Source organism: Sturnira hondurensis, unplaced genomic scaffold (assembly GCF_014824575.4).
Source record: "Sturnira hondurensis isolate 20B ecotype Veracruz unplaced genomic scaffold, ASM1482457v3 Scaffold0000648, whole genome shotgun sequence".
Classification (NCBI taxonomy): Eukaryota; Metazoa; Chordata; class Mammalia; order Chiroptera; family Phyllostomidae; genus Sturnira; species Sturnira hondurensis.
The window spans coordinates 6,228,462-6,254,186 of record NW_028073279.1 but is presented as its reverse complement, the minus strand read 5'-3'; positions in this window follow the sequence as shown (position 1 = coordinate 6,254,186).

The window sequence follows — 25,725 nt, the reverse complement described above, 5'->3', positions numbered from 1 at the left end:
TCAGTTACACCTGTCAGCATTCCTGCATTCTTCCAGCTTTACTGGGCTGCCATAGTAAGTCCAGACAGGCATGGCCCCATGGCGTGGAGCCAGTCATTTGCAAACTTTTATGCAAGTGCTGTAACTGGAGGGAGTTGCCTTCCAGTTACATCATGGGTTGAAGACACTTCCATCCCCCTAGCTCAAGCATGACCACAGCTATTTAATATATCTGTGTAGATATGGGTATAGATATGTTAAATGACCATTCTAAAGGTTATCTGAGAAACTGTTGCTATTCAAAAGAACTCTCAATGGCCCTGCTCCATGCATCCCATCCCTCAGCTCAGACTTGTGGGGGGTGAGGACATCCTTATATATTTTTTCTAATATTTTCTAGACACTCTGAATTCTGGACCCCATTACAAATCCCCGTTTGCTACCACCACTTGGCCTTACCCTGTTACACTCTGACTGGCCGAGTCTGGGAAAATTTAAGGGACAAAAATAATTAAGTACATTATTAGGAGTAAATCCTAACCCATTGAAACTCATGTAGTAACTCACAAGTCTATATTGATGATACTGCAGGCAGGGGAAGGAAGGGCACTTATTTATAGTAGAATGTTAAAAACTGCTATGGAATTAAAAATAATAAATTTTGCAGCCATCATGGTGAAGATTGGATTAGACAAGCATCATCAATAGTGGCTAATCTAGAGGGAAATTTTACTTAAAAGCAGGATATTTGTATGCTCGTTTAGTGTCTTCTTACAGATTGCTTGTGAGTGGCAAAGAGGAATAAAAATAAATGCACAGAGGAGAAGTGAGATAACACCTTGATAGTTTTGATTGGAGATCAAAACTATCTCCAATGAGGGACAGACAAAAGTCATGGGGCTCAAAACTTGATACCTGAGAAGAATATAACATTATGGATATATGCATTTGCTGGCTGAGGATAAGTTGAATCACACAGAAACATACAAAAATTTTAAAATGATAAACTTTTTTTAAAAAAGGGAGGTTGGACTATATTCTCCAAAAATGTTTATGTCATTAAACTATTCCAGACTGAAGGATGTTGAGGAGACATGACAAATACAGTAACTGAACCTCAACTGAGTTCTGTATTGGAGGGGGAAATGCTACAAAGACATTCAATGGATAACATTGAATATGGACAGTTGATTATATAATTGATTGTCTTAAGAGACTATGTCTATTCTTAGTACACATTGAAGTATTGAGGGATAAAGGACCATGCTGCACAGACATATATAACAGCACAACATGTTGACAATGGGCATATGTAGAGAAAGAGCATGTGGGTTTTTATTTAAACCATTTTTTATTTTTGTAAGTTTTTGAAAATTTAAAATTATTTTTAAATAGAAAGTCAATTTTAAAATGGCATGTTTTATAAGAGCATTAAAATAACAGAAGACGGTTTAAAATGTAATATTTAGCAAGCAAGACAATGAATGCAAATTGTTATGGCAGTTAGACAAATTCTTCTCTGAAACATTTGCTTGATTTAGTAAGTAGGCAAGTGAAAAACAAGCTTGTGTTGTACAATATTTGTTCAAAATCACAGCTTATATATCTTCTCTTCCTATTTCATCTGTTTCTAATGCCACAGGAGGAGTTATAAATATTTCCAAATGAATAAAGTAGAAAAAACAATTAAAAAGTTCTCATTCCCATGATAAATAGCTCTGCTCCTTTAATCAGTTATAATGTTGTATTTATTTGGCAAAAGTAAACATGATTAATTCAGATAAACAACAAAGGTAATTTCTTGGATGACTAGCAAGTCTAATGGAACCTATTTTCAACTAAGAAATACCTGAGAAACCCACAGCTGGTCTTAAGTGGAAAGTGATAATTAAATTGTAGTGTCAAAGGACGAACACCTTCCACCATTGCATCTCTGACAAGGTATTTCTTCCCCTTTCACTTGTGCGCTGTTTATCTTGAGTATTGTCCATGGTATCAGACACCTTTTGTGCTCTTCTCACTCGTCTCTGAGGCCTTTGGCAGTTTGTTCTAGCCCCAGGCACTGAGCAACCAGCTGGGCATGAACTAGGACCAATTCCACAGAATGAACTGACATGGCTTTTCTTTCTAACCTCTCGGCATAGTCGCACCTTCTCTTCTTAGACACTAACATGAGACCACAAAGACATGCCACTCACATGGATGGAGGGAATGAATACCCCACCGAGTGAAACTTGGACAGTGGAAGACTGAGCCAGTGTAGATGAACAGTTCTAGGAAGGAGCTTTTTATATGGCCTGTTGGTGGGAGTTACTTTAAAATCTAGGAATCGGTTTTATTTAATAGCAAGAGGTCACTTGCTCAGTAATGCATCTTCTCAGATCAGCTCTCACTTTTTCCTTGCCTCCATCTCTCTTTTCCTTCATTCTTGCTCCCTGGGATTATATTCTGTAATAAAATGGTAGCACATAAGCCTTGCTCCAGGCTCTAAGTTCTGAGGAATCCAAGTTAATTCAGTTATTAGTTGCTCAATGAATATTGAAGAGCATGGGAAAATCACAAGTACTTGATTTGTGTTTTTATTTTGAGGCTTAGCATCCTGTAGCCCGGAAACTATTTTCTTACTTTCAATCATGCCAAGACAGCCTCCAAACGATTTTTGGTGTGTGTGCTTTATCCAAGGCAGAGATAGTTCTGGCTGATAGAACAGGAAGTAAAGAGGGCTGCGCTTCTGCTTTGGTCCATTCTAGGTGCCAGAGTCTTTACCTATTTCTGTTAATACCTGGAATAGTACCTACAAAATGGAAAAAGTGAGACTTGTGGAACTTATGTGATGTGAATTAAATATAAATAGAAAAAATTAATTCTCACTATTTTATAGCAAGACATTTGATGGATCTTCCACATAACCTTCAGCAAAAAAAATACATTCTCATGGGATTATGTTGTCTTTTTCCTGTGCGGTCTGTGTTTTTGTATTGAACCTGTTGATAGTGAAAGCCCATAGTCTTGACTTCTTCCACTGCTTAGAGCTAATTTCAAATACCCCTTCCATATCAATGAAATGGTTTTCTTGAATGTCTACCACATTCCACTTTGTTGTTAATCTCAAAAACTATTTTCACCTGTAAGAGATAGTTATACAACACTTTCTTTTTGTTACCCCATCTCTACTTATTCTCTTTGTGGCAATGAGATATGATTTTGTTTTTTAATTATGTAACTCTCCTACATTTTTAGCCATGAACTTTTTGAAAATGATTTAAATCTCAGGCTCCAAAATTCAGTTAGTATATTTTATCACCCTGGCAACAACAATTGGTACAGGGCTGGGCATATGCCCAAATTAAGATGGTAAAGGCTAAAGAGATTTGATTTTGAATTTTTTGTTCAACCTTTTGGGGAAGAAAATCTCCTGTCGTACTGATCTAGTATTGCGATGGTGTGAGCCTGCAGCCGCCCTACCGAATCTGAGAAGGTGGACAATCCAGATGAAGTACAATTGAGAGATGGATCCTGGTGACAGCATCTGATTCTTAAATGAGGCCACTGGTGAAGCCAGCCCCTCTTATAGATTTTACAGTTATGTGAGCCAATAACTTCTCTTCTTTGTTTGAACTAGATTAATTGGGCTTTTTAATTACTTAAAACTAAAAGATTCCTCATGGTAAACGGTTTAGTTCTGAACTCACATCCTTGTCCTCCTACTTGATTCTTTTCCATATTCCTTATTCTAGCAAATGACAGTGTCGTGCATCCAGTTGTGCTAGCTGGAAACCGGGAATCATCCTAAAGGCCCATCCTAAAGGCCCATATCTAATCTACCAGTGAGTTCTGGATATTTTCCCATTTAAATATTACTTGTTGGTACTGCTCTTTGTCCAACATAGCCTCATCTTTGACTCGGGCTACTGAAACAAATCAAAACCAAAATACAACTCCTAAATATCTCTGAACATCATCTTATGCACCCTTCAATCCATTCTTCATCCAGAGGGATTTGTTTTTCAAAGTATGAAGCTGAACACATCATCCTCCTCCCACCCGAGTCCTCTGATGATTAAAACCCTACCATTACTGTTAGGATAATGAAACGTGTGTGAGAAGGTCTGGCTTTCACATGCCTATTTAATCTCATTTTATGCCTCTGCCCCACCACTCAGGGCTTCTGTACATGTTGATTCTTTTGCCTGGATGTTCTTCCCTTCTCTTTTTAGATCTTGACTTTGAGCCATTTCCTCAAATAAGCCTCCTCTGGCCCCCTTAATAAGTTCAATAATACTATTATAACTTCTCATGTCACTATGCTTGATTTGAGGTCTGTCCCAAATTAGGGGCAATTCTTCTTTCTTGACCACATTTTTATTCTTTTAAGAAGAATGAGCTGCTAAGACAGAAACCAGTCAAAAACGTCACACATTTTTTTCACCCATTAAAAGCTGTGTCCAAGCCATACTTCAATGTCAGCTGCCTTGCCATTTGTATAAAGGTGGTCCTGATCCCAGGGCAGGTGTTGATGGGACAGACGTGTGGTTGAATGCTGAGAGGAAGCAGTGAGGTGGGAGGAGGTGAATATGAAAAAGGGTTGATGTAGAGCAGATGGACTAGGTGTCCTAGTTTTTTTGTTTGTTTTTAATAACCTGCTGAATGGGAAGAGGTTGATCTTATTAACCCTGGCTTAAAACAAAATTATTGTAATTTCTCTCTAATGTGCAAGTAGAATAGACCACTGTCATCCCAGAATAGACTTAATAGATGTTGTGGCAGCTAATGGAATGTGTTGCTCATATCTCTCTTGAAGTCAGAACATGCTGCAAAGAGAATAGTTAACTGATGGCCTCCAGATACTATACCTCTGAGATCCATTGATGTGTACATGACACTGAGGCTACATGGTCCCTGGGCTGCTCTAACCCAATAACTGAGCCTGACAGGTATACTAGAGCTGAGCCATGCTTGCTCAACACAGGACTCCTCTAATGGGCAAACTGTACTCCTGGATGCTCCTTTGGCTGGGTCGAGATTTTCAGAGATCTGCAGGGTAGCCTGCGGAGCTGTGTCTGCCCTTTCATCCTTCGTGCTCTCCTTTCACAAGTGTTGGATGAGCATCACGGTTTGAAGGCTCTTCTCATATACTTCTGCTCCTTCTCCTTTATTCTTTATAGTTGTTACCCTCTAATTACCCTTTGCATATTTAATTATATCTTGTCATGTTCTTCTTAGAGGATCTGAACTGACACATGCATTCAGTTGAGATCTGCTTGTGGAAGAAAGGCGTGTGGAATGTTTTCCTCTCTCCTTTGGCCGTATCTGAAGGGAAGGGAGTAGAAAAAGTGTTGAGGGAGCTGATCCTTTCTTGACCATCTGGATGTTGGTGATGGCTAACGGGTTGCATACATCCAAGTTGATCATCACCATTGATTACATTCATTCCAAATCTCCTGATGAAGCAACTCAGTAGATCTGAATGGTGATATACTTGTCTCTGAGCAGCTGACTAGGCATCTGTGGTTTTCATGAGGTATTTGGCTGCATCTACCTGAGGGTCATCTTATCTACAACTCCAATGAACATGGTTCATTTGGCAAAAGCATTCCTTCTATCTCTATCCATTTCTTAATGTCCCCATCTTCCTGATCTTGGGATCTGTGGGTGTGGTTTTGATCCAATTGTTCATGTCTTTCAGGAAACGTGGTATGCATGGTAGGAAGTAGCACTGGCACTTGAACCTTGCTGTCTTTGCCTTACTTTAACACAGTTTCTCTCCCCAAGTTCTGGTAGCAAGCCCTGAGTGAGGCTCAGCAGTCAAGCACTTGGCAAGCAAGGTGAGTCTCCTCTTCCTGCAATCCCACTATAATAAAACTATTCCTCTCAGGGAGCCCCCACATCAGGAGTGAGTGAGTGAATGGGAGTTCATTCAACAAAAGCTCTAACATCCAGGAACTTGAATCTCACCCAAACAGAACTTTTCCTATTCTTCAGGTCATTTTTATTTTTATCTTTGTTCCCCTTTGCAAGGGGTCAGGGGTTATAAAGATCAATTCTTCTGGTTTGTGCAGACATTCCTTTTGGTCTCACATGGTAAATTCTTCTTTGAGCTTAATCTCTTAACTTAGGGCATTTTGGAGTGGGTATGGGAAGAGCCAGGAAAAGGAAGGAAATTTGTTATCTTAAGTGGCTGTCATAGGTTAAATGTATGTCTTGCAAATCACTTAATAATGTCAACCTTAATGGGGATTAAATAAGATACTACCTGCAGTGTTTGGAATAGCACCCGGACAAAGTACACGATAAGTAATATTAACTATTATTTTTGACTGATTACAAATTTACCTGAAAATAGAAAACAATTTTATGTCAAAGTATTATATTGCATATTTCTTCTTGATTTTCCCAATGAAAATGAATTTCTAAGGCATATCATTTTGTTCAAAATGACAAAAGAAAGCATTACATTGTATTTATAATTTTAAGAATTATGAAATTCTGATTTACTGGGCAACTTGTTCATTTGTAGGTGGGGATGTGATAAAATGGCACATACGACATTTTATAATAGCAGGGTGAGAATCCAAAGGAGAAAATACTGTGGTAAAGCTCCTTCAGTGTCATCTGCTGTCTGATGCTGTGCTTCCCTTGGGCATTTCTCCTCTGTTTATATGGTGAAGTATTTCTAGCTCACCAGTAGATGACTTCTACTGTGTGAAAACACCAAAGTGTTTACAGCATATAGTGCCCTCTGAAAGACTCATTTTCACTCTATTACAATTTGCATCACCATATATATATTATTTAGTGGTCTGCGGCCTTAACCACTTAGGCACCTTACCCCACTATGGGCATATTATTTGAACTGAGCCACTGTGACTCACTGGGTTGTATTCCCCAGGTGTTTATACTATTACTATGCCCAAGTTCTCTGGCACATTTTCCTTCAATTATCATAACGGTATGAGTTTAAAAATGAGTGATCATTAAAATATTATTTTAGAACAGTTCTATTGCTTAACTGCTGCCATTATGTGTACTTCTAGATAAATAATAGTTTGCATCAAATTACAGTTTACCATCTGACTTTGTAAGTAAAGTTTCATCGGAACATAGTCATTCTGATTCATTTATGCATTATCTATGGCTGCTTTTGCCCAGCTGTGGCAAAGTTTAGTAGTTATAAGACCAACCATATGACCCTCAGGTCTGAAATATTTCCTATCTGGTCCTTTCCTGAAAAAGCTTGTCTACTTCTGTTCTTCAGTGTGACTATTTCTGCCTTAGAATGTCCACAACCAAAATACACAGGGGGGCTTCTCAAACCTTCCCTTACAGATAGGTCTTTGGCCACTTCTGCAGAGAAGGGAGGGGGACATACTTATTTTCTAGATTATTTTAACTGGGTTATTTGAGCAGAGGGAATCAGAAACAATCAATACTACTGCTAGAGATTCTACCACCCCCTCTCCCTCAAGTCCACTGCGAATTTATTTTTAGATATGTGGCTTTTAAGACCCAGTTTCCTTCTTTTGGGGAAATTATATTAATGTGATATTATTGATTTGACTAGAAAAGAAGAGAAGGATGATCAAATTTTTCCTTTTATTTATTTTTTGTCTCAATTTGGCAGTCTTTCCTCTCAGCTTTGGGACTCATCAAGTATCCATGTTCCTGTAATACTAATATTCTGAATAGCAGAGGCAGCTTTAGAAATCTACCTAATTTTGCAGTGGCTACTGCTTATATTTCCTTCAGAGTTTTTTTTTTTTTACCAGTGGATTGAGTATGGCAGACTTTCTCACTATCTGTTTAATGTGTCTTATCTTCTACTCCATATTTTCCTTTTGTTTCTCTCAGTAGTACTTTGTAATTTTTTTAAGTCTCTATTTTTCAGTTCACTAAATCTCTCCATTGCTAAATCTAATCTGTTCCTATTTCATTTTGATATTTTTTTATTTCTTGAATTTTTATTTGGTTCTGTTTTCTATCATGGTGGCCAATTCTAAGTGTATTGTATCTTTTTAATATTTTCAATATTCTATTTTGAAACATATTAAACATACTTATTTAATAGTTTAGGTCTGATTATTCCAATATCGATTCTTTATTGTCTCAATCTGCTATTTGTTCTCTTGGCCAGCTTTTATTCATTGTGTTTTGTTTCCTTCTCAGTTTGATCATTTTTAATTGTGAACTTATATATCTTAGAAAATTATCTCTGAGAATTTTCTTTGATTCTGTGTGCAAAGTTAATTTTTCTGCAGTGAATTAGTTTTTTATGCCAGGCTTCTGGGAATACTCAAATTACTCTTGGCTTAGGCTTGTAAAATACATGTCAATGTGGTGTTTGGCTCTCAAATCATGAGAATGAAGATTTACATGAGAACTTCTTATTAGAGATATTTATTTTTCTTTTCACACAAAGCTAAAACTGAGAATTCTCTATATGTAGAGGCTGTTCTAGTTCATCCATTGCGGATATTGCCCTTTGGTGGTCCTGACTGTGGAAGAAGTCTTTGATCCAAACTCCCACTCTGCTTAGGCTTTTGTCTACTGTCAGTAGCCCCTTAAAACTCAGATTTTAAACCATGAAAAATCAGTAAGTACTTCCATGGGAAAAGCTGGCTCTGGCACTAACTTAAATTTTTGTGCTTTGTTAGACTCCTCTGAATAATTGTGTTCCTTTCCATCAGCTTGGTTATACATCCAAAATTTTGTTACATTGAGAAAAAAATTTTTGGCATTTTCTGGTGTGCTGTCTGGAAGGGATTTTACCTCATGTTTATATAGCAATAGTGCCAGAAATGCTCATTCATTTAAAAAGACTTTTTTTGCCCATTCTTGTATGTTTATGTTTCTCAGCCTTCTTCCCCTACAACATCTCTAAAGAATTTTTCTTTCAATCCTCATGTTTTCTATTCTCATCTTTCAAGTCCTTTATACCTTACCCGGGGGCTATTGTAAGGACCTCCAATATGGACCCCCCACCCCACCCTCTTACATCATTTCCAAGTTCATCCTAAATGTGATAGCCAGAAATCTACTTAGCGAACAAAATGCAAAACAGTCAGCAACATTTTGTTTCAGCATCTTGGAAAAGAGCTCAGAAAAATCTTTAACAGTCTGAGAAAAGGTGATTATGTTGTTGGAAGAAACCTGTAAGTAAATATGTATGTGTATATGACCATCAGATAAGTACTATTATAAAGCAGGTCTAAGAGGCTATCTCTAGGATCAAAGGGGAAGGAGAGATCAAACCTGACTGGACAGAGGAGTGGGATTCTAAATGGCTTTACAGAAAAGATGGCCTCGCAGTCAAGTAGTTGTTATCCAGGTGAACAGAAGGTAAGAGAAGGTATTGGGGGAGCAGAAAGAGTATGTGCAAAGACAACACTGCTTATGGTTTATTTGGAGACAAGAAAGTTGAGTAAGATATAGAACAGAGGACAATTAAGTGATAAAAGATATAATTTGGATTCTGTTCTGCAGAAACATATAACGAGAATAATACCTCTTCAGTTCTTTCCTATATTTTATCATAGATCACCAACGCAACAGGTTGGCAGAGAGATAGTCTTATGTTCTACACATTGGAAGTTGCTTTATTAGTCACCTAGTCCATCTATATCTGTGGTTTAAATTTTCTCTACTGCATCTTTCCAAATGGGTGTTGAGTTTCTTCTTGAATGCCTTTAGTATCAGAGTGGGACAAGTGTTAAGTTCGAGTTCAGGAGTCACATTGCCTGGGTTCAAATCCTAGCTCACTGCTGTAGTAGATCACAGCCAGACCTGTTGCTCTTAAGATTCAAATGGGCACACCAGCCAAACAAAAACCAAAATATGGATATAATTAGATTAGGTAACAGTGGCTCAGACAGAAATGATGAATCTGGAGCCTCTATGCTAGGGCCTGAATGATGTGATTCTCTCCTAGCCTAAAAAGAAATAAAGGGCAAGTACAGTGTTGCAGATTTTTCCGAAGAAGAGGATCTGTGCACCAGATGACCTGCTGAGACTACTCCACTTTTTGTGCACTTCCTTGAAATAAAATGTTGGCACTAGAGAGACTTATGTCCCTCCCATCTTGTTCTTAGGTATATTTTTGCATTGCTTACTAGTGGAAGTGACAGTAAAACAAGAGGAAAGCTTGTTAAATTTAGCTTATTCAGGGTAATCAGTCTTGTTAATCTGAACCCAAACTAGCCTTTGCATAGCTTAATCACTTACAAATTATGATTTGCTCATCTGTAAAATGGGACTGATAAGAAGATTAAATGATGCAATGATTGCAAGTGCCTAGCTCACAGGGAGTATGAACTAAAGTCAATATTATTATTAAGTCATAATTTCATACGGTTACCTATTCCATCTGCACCTGTTCTTTCTCATATAGAATCAGATGGTCACACCTATAAACTCTACATATTGGTTATTGTTCCGAAGTTTTGTAAATGAACCAAATTTCTTTTCCACAGCTATTCTGTTTTCATGTTACATTATTCAACTTGTCTATCTAAAATCTGTTCCCTCAACCTCCTGCATCTTAGTTCATGGCCCTCTATCTTTCCATTCGATTAGACCAAAAATTTCGGCATCAGTATCAACTCTTCTCATTTTCTGACTTTCCAAATCTACTCTTTTATATCTCTGTGTTACACCTCATCCAAGTGACTGCACTGCTTTTCTTGGTTTTCTGCAGCAGCCTCTTTAATTGGTCTCTCTATGTCTATGCTTACTCCCATGAATTTATGTCAATGCAATAAGGAAAGTAATGTGATAAAATTAAAATCTGGTTCAATCTGCTCGTTTTTTGTTTAAATCCTCAAATGGCTTTCCATCTCACTCAGAGTAAATGACAAAGTTTTCTTAAGGTGGCCCTATATAATTTGAACTCCTGTATCTCTTATCTCATTTACTACACTCCATTTTGTTCACCTATACACAGATGGACTCCCTTCATTCTGGTATTTGTGCTATGGTGTGAATTTTGAAGTCCAAATGCATGATTTTAAATTATTTATATAGAAATATCTTTGGCTTAGATGTGACTTTTTAATATCACTTTAAATTCTGGTGCTCTTATCCAGCTAATGACCATTCTAAATGTATGTCATGTTTACATTAGATTAACATGTTAATTATGTTTCATTCACAGAAACCATTAGTAAAAATGTTGAACAGATCCCATTGGAGAACAAAGACCTTTGGTTTGCCACTAGAGACTTTTAGATAAAACTATGAAGATTATTCATCCAGGTGCAAATACCTGAGTCTCTTCATCCTACATTTCTCAAACTTGCTCCTTAGCAAGATAAGGAACTCAGAGTAAGTGAACTGCTCATGAACACATGGCTAGTAAGTGGCAGATATGGACTTAGATTACTGATCTTCTCCAATATTGGATAATACTTTAGCATTTTCACATTTTCTATAATACCAAGCACAGTGTTTTGCAAGTTCTCGATGAACACATTTACTATTGATTAGTAAGGCTTGCTTTGATCCTCCTGCAAAGTAAGTCAACTGGGTGATTTTTCCTCCATGGGAAGTTTGTCAATGCCGGAGACATTTTTTATCATCACAAATAGAATATGCTACTTAGCATCTAATAAGTAGAGGCCATGGACACTGCGAAACATCTTACCATATACAGAACAGCCTCCGACAACAAAGAATTATTTGGTCCCAAATGTGCTGAGACTGAGAAACCCTGACTTAGAACTTAGCTTTATTGATTTATAAGCAGTTAAGAGAAGGTCTAAAAGTGTACCAAAGCAAGCCGATTGTGTTTTCTCTCTGTTTTTCTTGTTAATGGACCCAGCTTTTAAATAAAACAAAAGCGTACTTGAGCTGGCAGAAAAAAAAGAAGAAGAAGAAGAAGATACACAAATAAAACCTTACAGTCCATCTCTTTTTAGTACCTGTGCTCCTTTACTTGTACTGACAGGTGATAGCCAAGTCCCAGCCACCCTCCTCAGCTGGAATAAAGTTGCACTCATTACATATTCATGCTTCAATGTCATTCTTAACTGAAGAAATTCAGGGCACATCATTAATTAAAGCAATGAATTCCCCAGAAACAACACTAATTAAACCTCAAAATCAAAACAGCATAAAAAAGCAGACCTCATTTTTCCATCCCATCTGAGCAACTGAGAAAAATCATACATCTTCATCAGCCCAAGTGGGGTATGGTGGGGATTTATCAAAAAGGCAGGCCAACCACCTTCACTTATGCTTTCTTCCTCTTGTTTCCAAAAATAAGCCATAGGCAGAGCTGCCAAGAAGCAAATAGCTGGCTGATAGTGGCAGTGCTGTCATTTGTATGGTATGTGTTTTATCTCCTGTAAAGAGGTGGTATTGTATTCTAGAGCAGCAGGCGGGTTAGGATTTAAGGAGTCAGAGACCCCCTTTCTTAATCTTGACAACCTTGGTGCTCTGCTTTTCTTCTCCATACTTGATACTTGGACTATCTCAGAGTTTAACTCCCACACATTTGCTGATTACTTCCATGTCTATATTTTCTCATTCCAGGAACTGTGACGAATGTTTTGCCTGCCTTATTTTTTTTAATCCTTCAGCAGCCCTATGTACTACTATTCACATTTATAGATTATGACATTAAGGTTTAGAGAAGTAAGTAATTTGAGATTACGTGTATAGTTAGTACAAAAGCTGGGAATCAAACTCAAAATTTTTATTCCCCTGCTCATTCTCAGTTACACTGGTTCAAGTTCCCATTAGTTTCTCATGTGAATTATTGACCCAGTTTCCTAATTAGACTCCTTGGTCTTGCTTCCTTTCATGCCATCCTACACTCTGCAACCAAAGTAATCTTTCTAAAATGCAGACTAACAACTCCCTTAGTTAGCTTAACTAAGTGATTTATCATTCCTTGAATTCATTAGGTGTCATGTTCTTACCATGTTGTTTCCCTAGCTGAGATTTATTTTCCTTACAAATGTAGCTGAAAGGGTTAGCCATATTGACGGGAAGAAAAGCAGCCATACCTTTCTTATAATATAGACTATGTCATTTGTCTTAATAACATCTGCCTAAAAAGAGAGAAAATGGTAAACTTTTTGAATAATCCAAACATGTTTATGAAATAATTTTCTATCCACAATAATAAAATATTTTTTTTACTTTTATCAATTATGCCATTTGAAAGGATTTCATTAGGCCTGACCACTTTAGCATTGGACTGTACTGAAATTCACCACTTTTCACTTACTTTATTTGAAAAAGATTAAAAAAGGATTTTTTAGTGTTCTGAAGGGACCTCAAATCATATTTTATTGATTTCCTTTACCCAGAGAATTAAACACATATTCAGAGTACACGTATTTGTGGGTATACCAACTGGTATCTCTCTATCTTCTCATTAATTGGTAAAAGTCCACTGACACTTTGACCTATTTAGTCCAGTCTTTCAGGAGGTGCTGCATTCAGGAAAGTACAGTCCTTTCGAATCTGTTTTACTTGCCTCTCTTGAAGGATAAGTGAGACTGGAGAGTATATCCCATAGCAACTTGTAAAATCCCTGGCTACTTCCTATAGAGCCAAGAGCTTTCTTCTAATATATGCCATTCTATCCCTATGCTCTCTCCTAATCTCCTCCCTCAACTTTTCTTTCTCCTGGACTCTTCCTCTCCCCCCACCTGCTGCATCAGTTTGCAGCTCTCTCTGCTCTCCTCCAGGTGACGACCCGGGCAGCTGTTGTACTTTCTATACCTCCCACACTCTGGGGCCTATAGTACATGAACTCAAAGTATTGTTCTGGGGGGACATCAAAACGAGAGGGCACGCGGATGGTCAGGCAATGCTTGTAGGACTGTAGGGCCTTTGGGATGAATATTTAAAGAAGGATATGTGCAAATTAAGGAAACAAGTGTGTGAGGACATGGAACATGATGAACTCAAGGAATGGTAAGTAATTCAGTTAGACTAGAGGAAAGGGGCCAAGTGGGGCTCAGAAGAGAGAGCTGAAGAGGCAGTCTGGAGCTGGTCCTATGCAGCTGTCTGGACCACATTGAGTGGCTTGGAACTGACTTTGAGTGTGACGAGAAGCCACAGCCAAATATTTATCAGAGAAATAAGTAGCCAGAGACGATATAGGGACTGTACTTGTAATTGGTGGGGTTGTGGAGGATGGAAAGGTGGGGTGGAGTGTTGGGTGGGGAAATTGTGGACTGGGCCACTAGAGGAGATACTGCCATAATCCAGGTTAAAAGGGAGGAGAACTGAGGCTCCTGGAAGGGAAAATGAAAAGGAGAAAATTGGTTTCCAGGATCTGAAGTAGATTCTTTTGACCACCCTGGAGACTGACCAGGTGTCCAAAGCTATTTGCTCCATTGACATTTGACTCTGCCCCTTGCTCAGGGAGAATTTGCTACATGTACTATCTATCGAAAAAAGAAGAAATAAGCCTAAATGTGAAATGAACCACAAAAACTATGACCCCCCAAAACAGAATCAACCAAAGGAACTGAGGGAGGTCAATCTTTTCCTTTTCACGTTATACCTTGCATCTCTGTTCCCTCTCCATCATCCCCTCTGCTTTCTCAGTTACTCTTTCTCTGCCTGTGTGAGTTCGACATACGGTGCGCCTTGGCTAAAGGTCTCAGGAAGGCGAGGAGCTGCAGGTTAAACAGTGCTAAAACGACAGCATAGTTTAACTCTAGAATGTGGGCATTGCTAAGCTGGGGCCTTTGGAAAAGAACTGCTTCTTGACACACTACACGGGGGAGGGGTGGATTCAGAGAAACTCAGCTTTTGCTTCCATAGTGTTCCTTGAAAACACCTAAGTCCTGCTTGAAATAGTATCTCTGTTTTTCTGTTGTTATGTGGCCATCAGTTTGAACCCAGGCCTGTGAAGTTGCTGGATGCTAATGGCCTTTTGTTTAGAAAACATCTAAAACAAGCTTCTCACGTTACGCAATCCCCCTCGCTAAAAAGCTTTCTGTGGTCTTTTGAGCAAAATGAAGAAAAATGGCCCATAAATTCACATCCATTTTCCAGTGTAAATCACCCTTTTTTAAAAATGGAGTCTACAACAAGGCAATCGTAATTTAAATTAATGAATCCTCAAGTAATGCTTGATATTGCCAATTATTTTTTCACATAATATAAAATCTCTGGGTTCATAAATAACATTCTTTCCCTATTCAGGAAAAAACATGCTCAGCAATGTGTTATTCATGACTTAATTATTCTATAGATGCTTCATTCATATGCATGCAGATATATCTGGCAGCATTGCATTTTAATGAAGATGCTGAAAGGCAGCAGGCTATAATTTCTAACAGAGAATTCTGTCAGAATTGAACAATAGCAGCTCCTGGAGAGGGCTAGGAAATAGCTTAGCCCAGAAAGAAAATGAAAAACCTATTTAAATATTTTAATTATAATCTTCATTAGTGAAAATTTGAAGTCCTTTTGCACATCCAGAGCTTCTATGGTTTAGGAGTTGTTTTTGCCAAAGGAGAATAATTTTGTGGAGGAGGAGAACTGTTTTCAAGATTCCACGGGTTGAGACACAACCTCTCTCTGGGGAGCACTGGGTCTCTGCCCCCATTTTCTGTACCCCCTTAGTCTGACTGCCTGTTACTGAAGCAGTGGGGTCAAAATAACCAATTAGGTCAACCTGGCAAAGAACAATGAGAGAGAAAAAAGGGTAGGGGGGGGGATTTGTTTCCGGCTTTTTTTGTGTGTGTGTGAGCTAAATACGTATATATGAGGTGTAGCATTTCAGCACTAACTGGATGCACCTCAAATTACCATCCCTTGACCCTCCATAAAGCTCAGCTTGACTAGAAACAATTAAGACCTATTTCAACTTTAAGGATTGTCATAGCTTTGTCATTGTATCTCTCTTTCTCATCTTTCTAGAGAGGGAGAGATGTCAGAAAAATTATAAAATTGTCAAAAGGAAATAGCTAAGGAAATTGTGAAATAAGTCACAATTTTACCTCTTTTATTACAGAATAAAAGTGAAATAGAAACCTATCATTACCATATTCAGATATTTTAGGAGAACTATGAATATGCAAGTGATAGCCTTATCAGACAGGGGCCTGGCCCTGAGTGGGTCTGCCTAGGGCCAGCTATAGTGTATTGGAGCTTGACTTCATGTAGGTGAGATTTCACAATAGGAGTCCAGGATATCTATGAGGATACATTTATTAAAGCTGGGAACAGTAGAACAAGGAAGGGCTTAGCACAGAAGAAGCAACAGGAGAGCCTAGGCTGGGCTGCCTTAGTTCACTGGGGAGTCAGAGAAAAGGGGGCTTTGGGACAGCTTCAGGGGATCAGCCTGGGACAAGCTGCCAACTACCCATTGCCTTAGAGTTTAGAAGACATGTGTGCCTGTGGGAAAGAAGTGGGGGAAGAAGGGAAAGGAAATGGCTAGGGCTGCTTCCCAGAGGGAGAACTCACTTGCTGTGTCCTTTGTCTTAAAACTTTCTTTCTTGCAGGCAGGAATCTTAGGGGAAGTCTCAATGGAGGGTTTCAGTGAAATATTCATCAGTTCTCCAGGAGTGTCTTTTCAGGGTCGTGGTCTTCACTGATTGGTGATTGGTCAGTGACAGGACAAGGGGTCTTTAGTCATTGTAGTTGGTCCTGGCATTGCCCACCTGGTATTGCTGCTTTTCTGGGCCTGGAGCTGAAACACAACTGAGGCCTAGATGTTATCTCCAGGGAGGCAAGGCCAGGGGAGGAAAGGTCACCCTAGAGGCCAAGTGCTTGTTTTCCCCGTTTCCCGACCTGCCAGGCAGTTCATCTTTCTTCCCTGGTGAGCCTCTGCACCTGGCTGTAAATTGCTTGGCCACCGTGTTCAGCTGTTTGTCTCAGTTCCCTACTCCATTTGCCAAGGAATTTTCCTAGCTTCTTACTATCCTGTCTCAACAGGGTACTTGGAACATTTAGGAAGGTGTGGCATTTTCTGGAATGGTGATGAGTAAGAGGAGCAGCTGTCTATGCAACACCCTGGGTTCCCTCCTACTCTGCTGAAATTGCTCTTGTTCTGGTCGCTAGGATCCTTTGTGTTGTCAAATCCAGTGCACACTTTGCTGTCTTCCTCCACCTGCATTTCTCAGTATAGAATTCAAAGCAAATGACAGCTTCCTGTCTTCAGACATGCTTCTCTCATGACTCTTGATGCCATGCATTTCTACTTTCTAATCATCTTGTTTTTCTTTTCTTGCTTTTTATTTTTTAGTTGGCATTCGATAAATAGAATTAATTTTTTGTGTGTACTTGAATTTTAAATCATTTTCTGTATTTTGCATCTTTAACTAAGACATTCCTTACACTAGGTTTAGAAAGTTGTTCTAAAATTTCTTGTAAATATTTAAAAGTTTCTCTTTGCTTGTCATATTTTGAGGCAGTGATCCAACCTTTTTTCTTCCCTTATATATATGAGCAGTTGTCCTAGAATTAGTCATTGAATAGATCTTCCTTTCACCAATGGTCTGCAAAATCAGCCCTGTTCTATATTGTACATCAAAAAGGGATTGAGCAAAAAAGGAAGGACTCATGGACATGGACAACAATGGGGTGATTGCGGGGGGTAAGGAGGGGTATAAAGGGACTAAATGCTAATGGAAAAATACAATTAAATTTTTTAAAAATTATGTAAATCTAGACCTACTTATTTCCCATTGCTGCCTAACAAATGACCACATATCTGTGGTTTCAAACCACAGATATGAGTATAAACACACATTTATTAAACTGAGTATAAACACACATTCATTTATACTCAGCAGATCAGACGTCCTGGCAAATTCACCTGGGTTCTCATCAATGTTGGAACTGATGTTGGCTGGGCCAGGCTTTTATCTGACAGTTTTGGAGAATAATCTGCTTGCAAGTCATCAGGCAGTGGGAAGAATTCAGTTTTCTGAGGCTCTTGGATTGAGGTCCCTGTTTCCTCATGGACCCCTGTTTCCCCAGGCTGTGAGCCTAAGGCCATCCTCAGCAACTCAAGTTCACACATCTTCTGTGTGGACCCATCTGTCTTCAAAGCCAGTAATGCTCCCAATCTCTGAGTTCCTTGTCTTCCACAAGCCGGAGAAGATCTCTGCTTTTAATAAGGGCTTATTTGATCAGATTAACCTTACACTGTCAACCTCCATTTTTCCACATAACACAACAATTTGGGAAGGATATTTTATCATATTCTACCTCAATCAAAGGGGAGGTTATTATACAAGGGCAAGAATCATTGGGAGTGATTCTTAGAATTCTCCCTTTCACAGTCTGATTGTGGGCTTTCTAGCCATTGGCTTATCCATGTGCCAGAATCCACACGTTCTAATCAATTTTTTTCAAGAATCCTGCTGATATTTTAACTGGAATTACATTGGATTTATATGGTTCTGTCTTTTTGACATTGACTCCTTCTATTTTAAAACGTGATCTCTCTCTTTATTCATAATTTTGTCTATGAATCTTACATATCTTTTTCTATTTTTAAAGATTTTATTTATTTATTTTTAGAGAAAGGGGATGGAAAGGAGAAATAGAGAGAAACATCAATGTGTGGTTGCCTCTTGCTCACCTCCCCGCTGAGGACCTGACCTGCAACCCAGACGTGTGCCCTGACTGAGAATCAAACTAGCAACCCTTTGCTTTGCAGTCCGGCACTCAATCCACTGAGCTACACCAGCCAGGGCTTCCTTTTTATTTTTTAAAGGTTTTATTTATTTATTTTTAGAGAGAGGGGAAGGAAGGGAGAAAGAAAGGGAGAGAAACATCAATGTGGGAGAGAAATACAATTGGTTGCCTTTCGCATGCCCCTAACTGGGGACAGGGTCCACAACCCAGAGCATGTGCCCTGACCAAGAATTGAACTGGCAACCTTTTTTTTTAAATTTAATTTAATTTAATTTTTTTAATATTTTTTATTTATTTATCTTTAGAGGGGAAGGGAAGGAGATAGGGAGAGAAATATCAATGTATGGTTGCCTCTGGTGTGTCCCCTGCCGGGAACTGGCCTGCAACCCAGGCATGTGCCCTGACTGGGAATCGAACCACGATCATGTGGTTCGCAGGCCCGGGCTCAATCCACTGAGCTACACCAGCCAGGGCTGAATTGGCAACCTTTTGATTCACAGGCTGGCACTCAGTCCACTGAGCCACAGCAGCCAGAGCCTTTTCCCTTTCATATATCATAAAGAAACATCGCAATGACTTGTGGCCCACAGCAAAAATTTTGACTCAAAGTGAGACTTTTAGAATGGTTGAGTGAGGAGGTATGAAAATCCTACTCCCCACTCCTTAAGTAACTATAAAACCAGAAAAAAAAAATGCAACAACTTCAGGACTTTGGACATTGAACAAAGGCATCCATCTAACTGACAAGAATTTGTTCAAGAAAAACAAAGCATCAGTAATCACAGTGGGAGTCTGTGGCATTTTATCCTGAGGCAACTGCTATTCCTGATCCTACCTCTGCTATGCAGTAATGTTCCTGGAGCGAGGCAAGCTGTGAGTGCTGGAAGCCTCCTCACTAGAGAAGGTTGATTTGCTTTGGAGTAGAGCACGGATACCCTAGGGCATTGCCAAACCTAGTAGGAAACTCTAGCAATAATAGCAAGTAGTTTAAGAAGGCTGGTATTCCTGCTAGCCAAAGATCACGATATCACCTGGGCAAGCAACGGACTGACAGGCCAGAAAATTGAAAGGGAAACCCATGGATTAAGATAGTGAGAGTGGGCCTACATATGTGTTCACTTAGCCCAGGTGATTTAGAAGAGGGTGTGCAAGCTCAAAAATATACATGCACAGACGAAAGAGCAGATAGGGTTCTGGCTCTCTACCTTTCCCTGATGAAGGTGAAGCCTTGAGTATGCAGAAAGAATAATCTAGAGCAGACCTGTAAACTGTTTGAACGTTATGTATCTAAAACACACGCAACACCACTGGCCAAGGGTGGAAGATTTACTGGGTCAAGATGTTTATGCACAACATCTAATCAAATATTGGCTGACCAGCAAGCTTTGTTGACCTCGAGGGAGCCAGGCTTAAAATAAGACATAAATATATTTAGTAAGACTTGAGCAGAAACTGCTGGTTGCATGATGCTGGGAAGACAAACTCTACAGAGTTAATCCAAGCAAGTCATTAAATAAACAAAAAATCAGCAAAACAACTGCCCCTGGAGGAGATGAGCTAGAGTTGCTAAAATATATTATTTAAAATTTCCAATTTGAAAAATTACATGCCAAAAATAAACACCCTAAGAAAGTATGACCATACATGGGAGGAAAACTGAAGGGATTCAGGATATGCCATCCCAACACATGCTACCTGGGCGTAGTGATTATTTTGGATTAAAGGCACTTAAATAACAGCAGGTGCAAGAAAGGCACTTGCTTTACCCTTTTCCTCCTGAAAATTCCCCTTGAGACCTGCCTTTCGTATGTAAGGAGGAAAGGAACATTCTTATCTCCAGATATGGGAGTCAAGGCCCAGAGAATTCTGTACTAGCACACCTTGTGAAAATACTTCTCATCTTCCTTTAGTTTCTTCATTTATTTTAGTTATATTTCTACGGTTGTCATTCTCGGTTCAACCCAGTATATAAGTGCTTAAGTTTTGTCACTTCTTTGTCACTCCTTTCCTTATGAAGTTTCCCAGGTCATATAAAATAAATTTGTATGCTTTCTTCATTGATGTGTCTTAACTTATGTCAATTTAATTCTCAGGCCCAGCCAGACACTTAAAAGGGTAGAGATAAGGTTCTTGCCTTCCCTACAAAAGCAGTCAATCGAAATGGTCTCTGAGGGGGCCAGATATTGAACATAGGAGAGGAAGACTTCAAAGCAATTACTATAAACATGTTTAAGGAAATGATAGTCAAAGAGGAAAAGGAAGTATAACAGCAACTCATCAAAGAGAGAACATAAAAAAAGGTGATTTAAAAACTCAAATGGGAACTCTGAAGCTTAAAAGTAAAGTAACTAAAATTAAAAATTCACTAAAGGGACTTAATAACAGGTTTCAGCTGGAGAGAAAATGAATCAGTAAAATTTAAGATAGATAAAAATGATAAGAAATTACAAAAAAAGGGAAGAGCCTCAGAGATCTAAGGAACACCATCAAATGACCCAACATATTGGTATGTATCATAGGATTATGGGAAAGAAAGGGGAAGAAAAAATATTCAAGAAATTATGCCTAAAAATAGTGAAAATTTATGTAGTAAAGTGCATCTGTATTATTCTGGCTTTCTTCTTACTGTGTCCTCACGTGGCAGAGAGAGAGGGAACTCTGGTCTGTCTTCCCCTTCTTATAAGGACACAAATCCCATCACAGAAGCCCCTTCCTTAGGCCCTCGTGTAAGCCTAAATCGCTTGCAAAGACCCCATGTTTAAATGCCATCATACTGAAGGATAGGGCTTCAACCTATGACCTTTGGGGGTACGAACATTCAGTTTGTAATAGCATCCTTCAAATGAATTAAATAGTGTACTAGAAAACATGTAATAAAATAAGGGCAGTAAAGGAAGAACAGGAAAACAAGAAATACATGAGATCCGTGAATAAATAAATCCAAATAAAATTTCAACCAATGAAGTAAAAGTAAAAGCATAAAAAAAGTCTACTATTAGAATGGCCAAAATCAGAAAACCTGAAAATATCGATTTCTGGTGAAGATGGAACATGAGCGGACATCCATAGCCAGTGGGAATGTAAAGGACAGAAACACTTTGGAAGACAGTCTGGCAGTTAGTTACAAAACTGAACACTTATACAATGGATCCAGCAATTGTGCTCCTTGGTATAAAGTGATTTGAAGACTTTTGTCCACATAGCATCTGGGTGTGCGTATTTACAATAACTTTATTTATAAGCCCCTATCTGGACACAACCAAAATGTCCTTTGGTAGATGAATATGTAAACAAATTGTGGCACATTCATGCAATGCAACGTTGATCAGTGATAAAAAAATTGAAGCCATAAAAAGGCACCATGAATTTTAGATGCATATTGATAAGTGAAATTATTTAGAAAGTTGGAGGAATCCCAGGATTAAGTCCAGTGAATGACAGAACAATCAAATGTATCAAACGACCTCACTGAAGGGGCTGGGGTAAGAGGTACTGAAGTAAGTAATTTTGGAAATGGACGGAGTCTCATTATGACAAAAGAAACAGTGTGTAAGCACTGTCACTAGTTGACGAAGTTATTTCCCATGAGTGTACAGTCTAACAATCCGATACTGCTATTCTAGAATGAAACAATAAGTGCACTGATGTCAGATGATGGGCCACTGTCACAGTGGGGGTTTACAGATAGGCAAAAGGAGGGGCTAAAATATCCAAGTGGCAATGAATTACAGTTTGGGATACCAGTATAAACTCACACGTAGCTTAATATCAATAGAATGTTTGTATAGAGAAATGTCCATAGACACGGGTTAGCAGAGCTGGCCTAGAAGCAATGACACTCCAGCAGCAGTGAGCACACCTAGCGCTCAGACCTTGGTTTCTTTTTTTTAAAATATATTTTATTGATTATACCATTACAGTTGTTCTATTCTCCCCTTCATTCCCCTCCACCTGCACCCTCCCTCCCCCACCATTCTCCCCCCCCCTTAGTTTATAATCACGAGTCTCAAGTTCTTTGGATTCTATATTTCCCCCACTATTCTCGCCCTCCCCCCTATCTATTTTCTACCTACCATCTATGCTATTTTCTGTGCCTTCTCCCCCCTTCTCCCCCTCCCACCCCCCTGTTTCTAACCCTCCATGTGTTCTTCATTTCTATGGTTCCACTCCTGATCTAGCTGTCCTCTTGGTTTGCTTTTGTTTTAGGTGTGGTTGTTAATAACTGTGAGTTTGTTGTCCTTTCAATGCCACTCTCCAGTGAAAGGAACCAGGGCACCTTGGAGAACCTGTGGATTCTAGGACTGGGACAGAAAATATGCAAGACGAGCCTGGAGCATTTACAGTGCCAGAAAGTAAGGAAGTGCTCCCAAATGAGCAAACAGACAAACAGACAAACACCAGTGGTGTCTCAGGGACACCAGGAGCCAAATGAAAAGACTCCCAGTGATCAAAGCAGGAACAAGTTAAGCAATAAAATGAATAAAAGTGCCATTGGATCATAACCCAAATTATAAAATAAGTATCCACAAGTATCTGTAATGATATAAAGATAGAATAAATAATAAATGGGAGAGGAGAGACAATGCTTTTATGCAGAATTCCAAATAGTTTGCATACTCTGTCCGCAAAAAGGTGGAGTTTAATTCCCTGCTCCTCAGGGTTGGGCTCTATATACTGACTTCATTTCAAAGAGTATGACATGGAAAGGAAGAAAAAGTGAGTAACTTCTCAGTGGAGAAATCCGACAAACATCGCCTCAGTCAGCCAATCAAGTTCAGTGTCACCAGTGATAAGCCGCGTTCATAGTATGTATCCTTCATAGGATGTGATAAAAATGGCACTTTACTTTCGTGATTTTCCTCCTCAAAATGCATCACCCCAGTCTAATCATCACAGAAATATACATCAAATCCCAAAAGAGGGACATTACACAAAATACCTGATCAGTATTTCTCAAATAATGTCAAAGTCATGTATAACAAGGCAGATCTGAGAAACTGTTGTGGTCAAGAGAAGCTTAAACAGACGTTCTGAGTAAATGAAATGTGCTATCCTGGATGGATTCCTGCATCAGAAAAAAGACATTAGAGGAAAACTGAGGACATTTCATTACAGAAGGGACTTTAATTAATAGTAATGTATTAACATTGGTTCATTGATTTTAACAAACGTACCATACTAATGTAATATATTAAGAATAAGGGAAAATACTGTTTTAAGGTATTCAGTTTTTTACTCCCTAGGAAAATTAATGATTAATAAACATACCCAGTAAAAAGTATCCTAGTCAATGATTTTAAAAAAATAGATATCTCCAGTAACCAAATAGCCTAATATAAACATTTCATAGGAAAGACAACCAGCTACTTCCCCCGCCCCCAAGTGAAGAGGATGTTCAATTTAAATAAACAAAATAAGTTTATTGTCTGACTCCCCATTTACATTGTTTGTTGTTCAAGGACAGGATTATTCCTCTCAGATGATAAATTTAGATATATAAGAGTTCCTCAATTAATTATTGTTTTATTTATTTCAAAGATTTATTCAACACGTCACTAAAGAACAAACATTATAGTTTATTGGGGCTAAATCAGTGCAACCCAAGATGAGGTGCAGTTTCAGATACCCTTGGGAAGGAAGTGTTGCAAGTATTACTGTTCAAAATATTTACCCCCCATAACCACATGGGAGGAGTGCTCTCCCCCCAACTTAATTGATGTTCACCTTCTATGACTTACTTTGGCCTCAGCTGGGCAGAACATACCTCTATACTCTTGACCTCGTGCTTGACTATGTGATTTGCAGTGGCCAAAGGGAATTGACAGATGTGATTTAAGTAGAAGCTTAGTGTGTGCCTAAAAAGTTGAGCTTGCCATCTTGGGTCTCTGTTGTTGCCATGAGAATTTTTCTGGCATAACTGTTGCTCCTTTGGCTAGGTTCCAGAAGAAATACTCATGGAGAGATCCACCCAGCTGAGCCAGCCTGCATCAGCCAGTCTCTCTGCCAACCAACTAAAGAAATAAATGCGTAGTGTTGGATGCTTCTGAGATGTGGTGATTACTATTGTTCATTAAGCGCTGATTGATACAGGAAGCATCTTTGCTTTATCACAATTTATCATCTGTATATAAGTTTATTTCATAGTGCCTTAACCTGTCCAAGTACCTTCATACATTCAGTGCCTGATACTATACAAGGCAATGACTAAAACACTGAACCAGATGTGAGTAATGTTCTGTGTATCAGTAAAGAAATATCTGACTAAGAATGTCCAGCCATTTAAGCAGGCTTTTGGAGGTCTAACTTTGGTAGTTAATCAGTAACAAAATATGTCTGTGTCCTTGATTTATTATCAACATGCAGAAAATCTAGGTGAATGGGTGGGATTAGGAACAAGCACTTTCACATTCTTTGAAAAGGTTAATAGCTCCACAGGAACTCTGTAGATATGAGATTTCTATGTCCCCTTCTTGGGTCAGGATCTCGGTTTCATGTCAAAGGGGTCCATGGAGAAGGCTGTGTCTGCAAATTCTTTGAGATTAATTAAAAAACTTGAGACAAAGAAAAGGAAAAATGAAAACAACATCATCAATAACAACAACATGAACAACCAAAAACCCAACGTGTTTAGACTTTACTATGCTCCAGGTATTGGAAATGTATGTTCTCATCAGGTCTTCTTAATTCTGGGGAAATAAAATGTGGCACGAACCACTAGGGGCATTTGCAATGTGCCAATCACAAATCATGGAGGTAAACTTCCAGGTTGCCTGACATTCCAGCCATCTCCTTTCTCATACTGACAGTTGTGAATTCAGTAGCACAGTGCCTGGAACAAAAGAGACATTCAATAAATGTTTGTTGAAGAAATGAAAGTTTATAATTTTTTTATTCTTATTGATTTTAGAGAGAGGGGAAAGAAGGAGAGAGAGGGAAAGAAATATTGATGGGTTGCCTCTCATATCTGCCCCAACCGGGGGCCAAATCCACAACCTCGGCATGTGCCCTGACTGGGAATCAAACCTGGGACCTTTTGGTTTACAGGACAATGCTCCAACAACTGAGCCACACCAGCTAGGGCAACAGTTTATAATTTTTGTATACAAATAATAGTACTACTACTAGTAGTAAACAGGG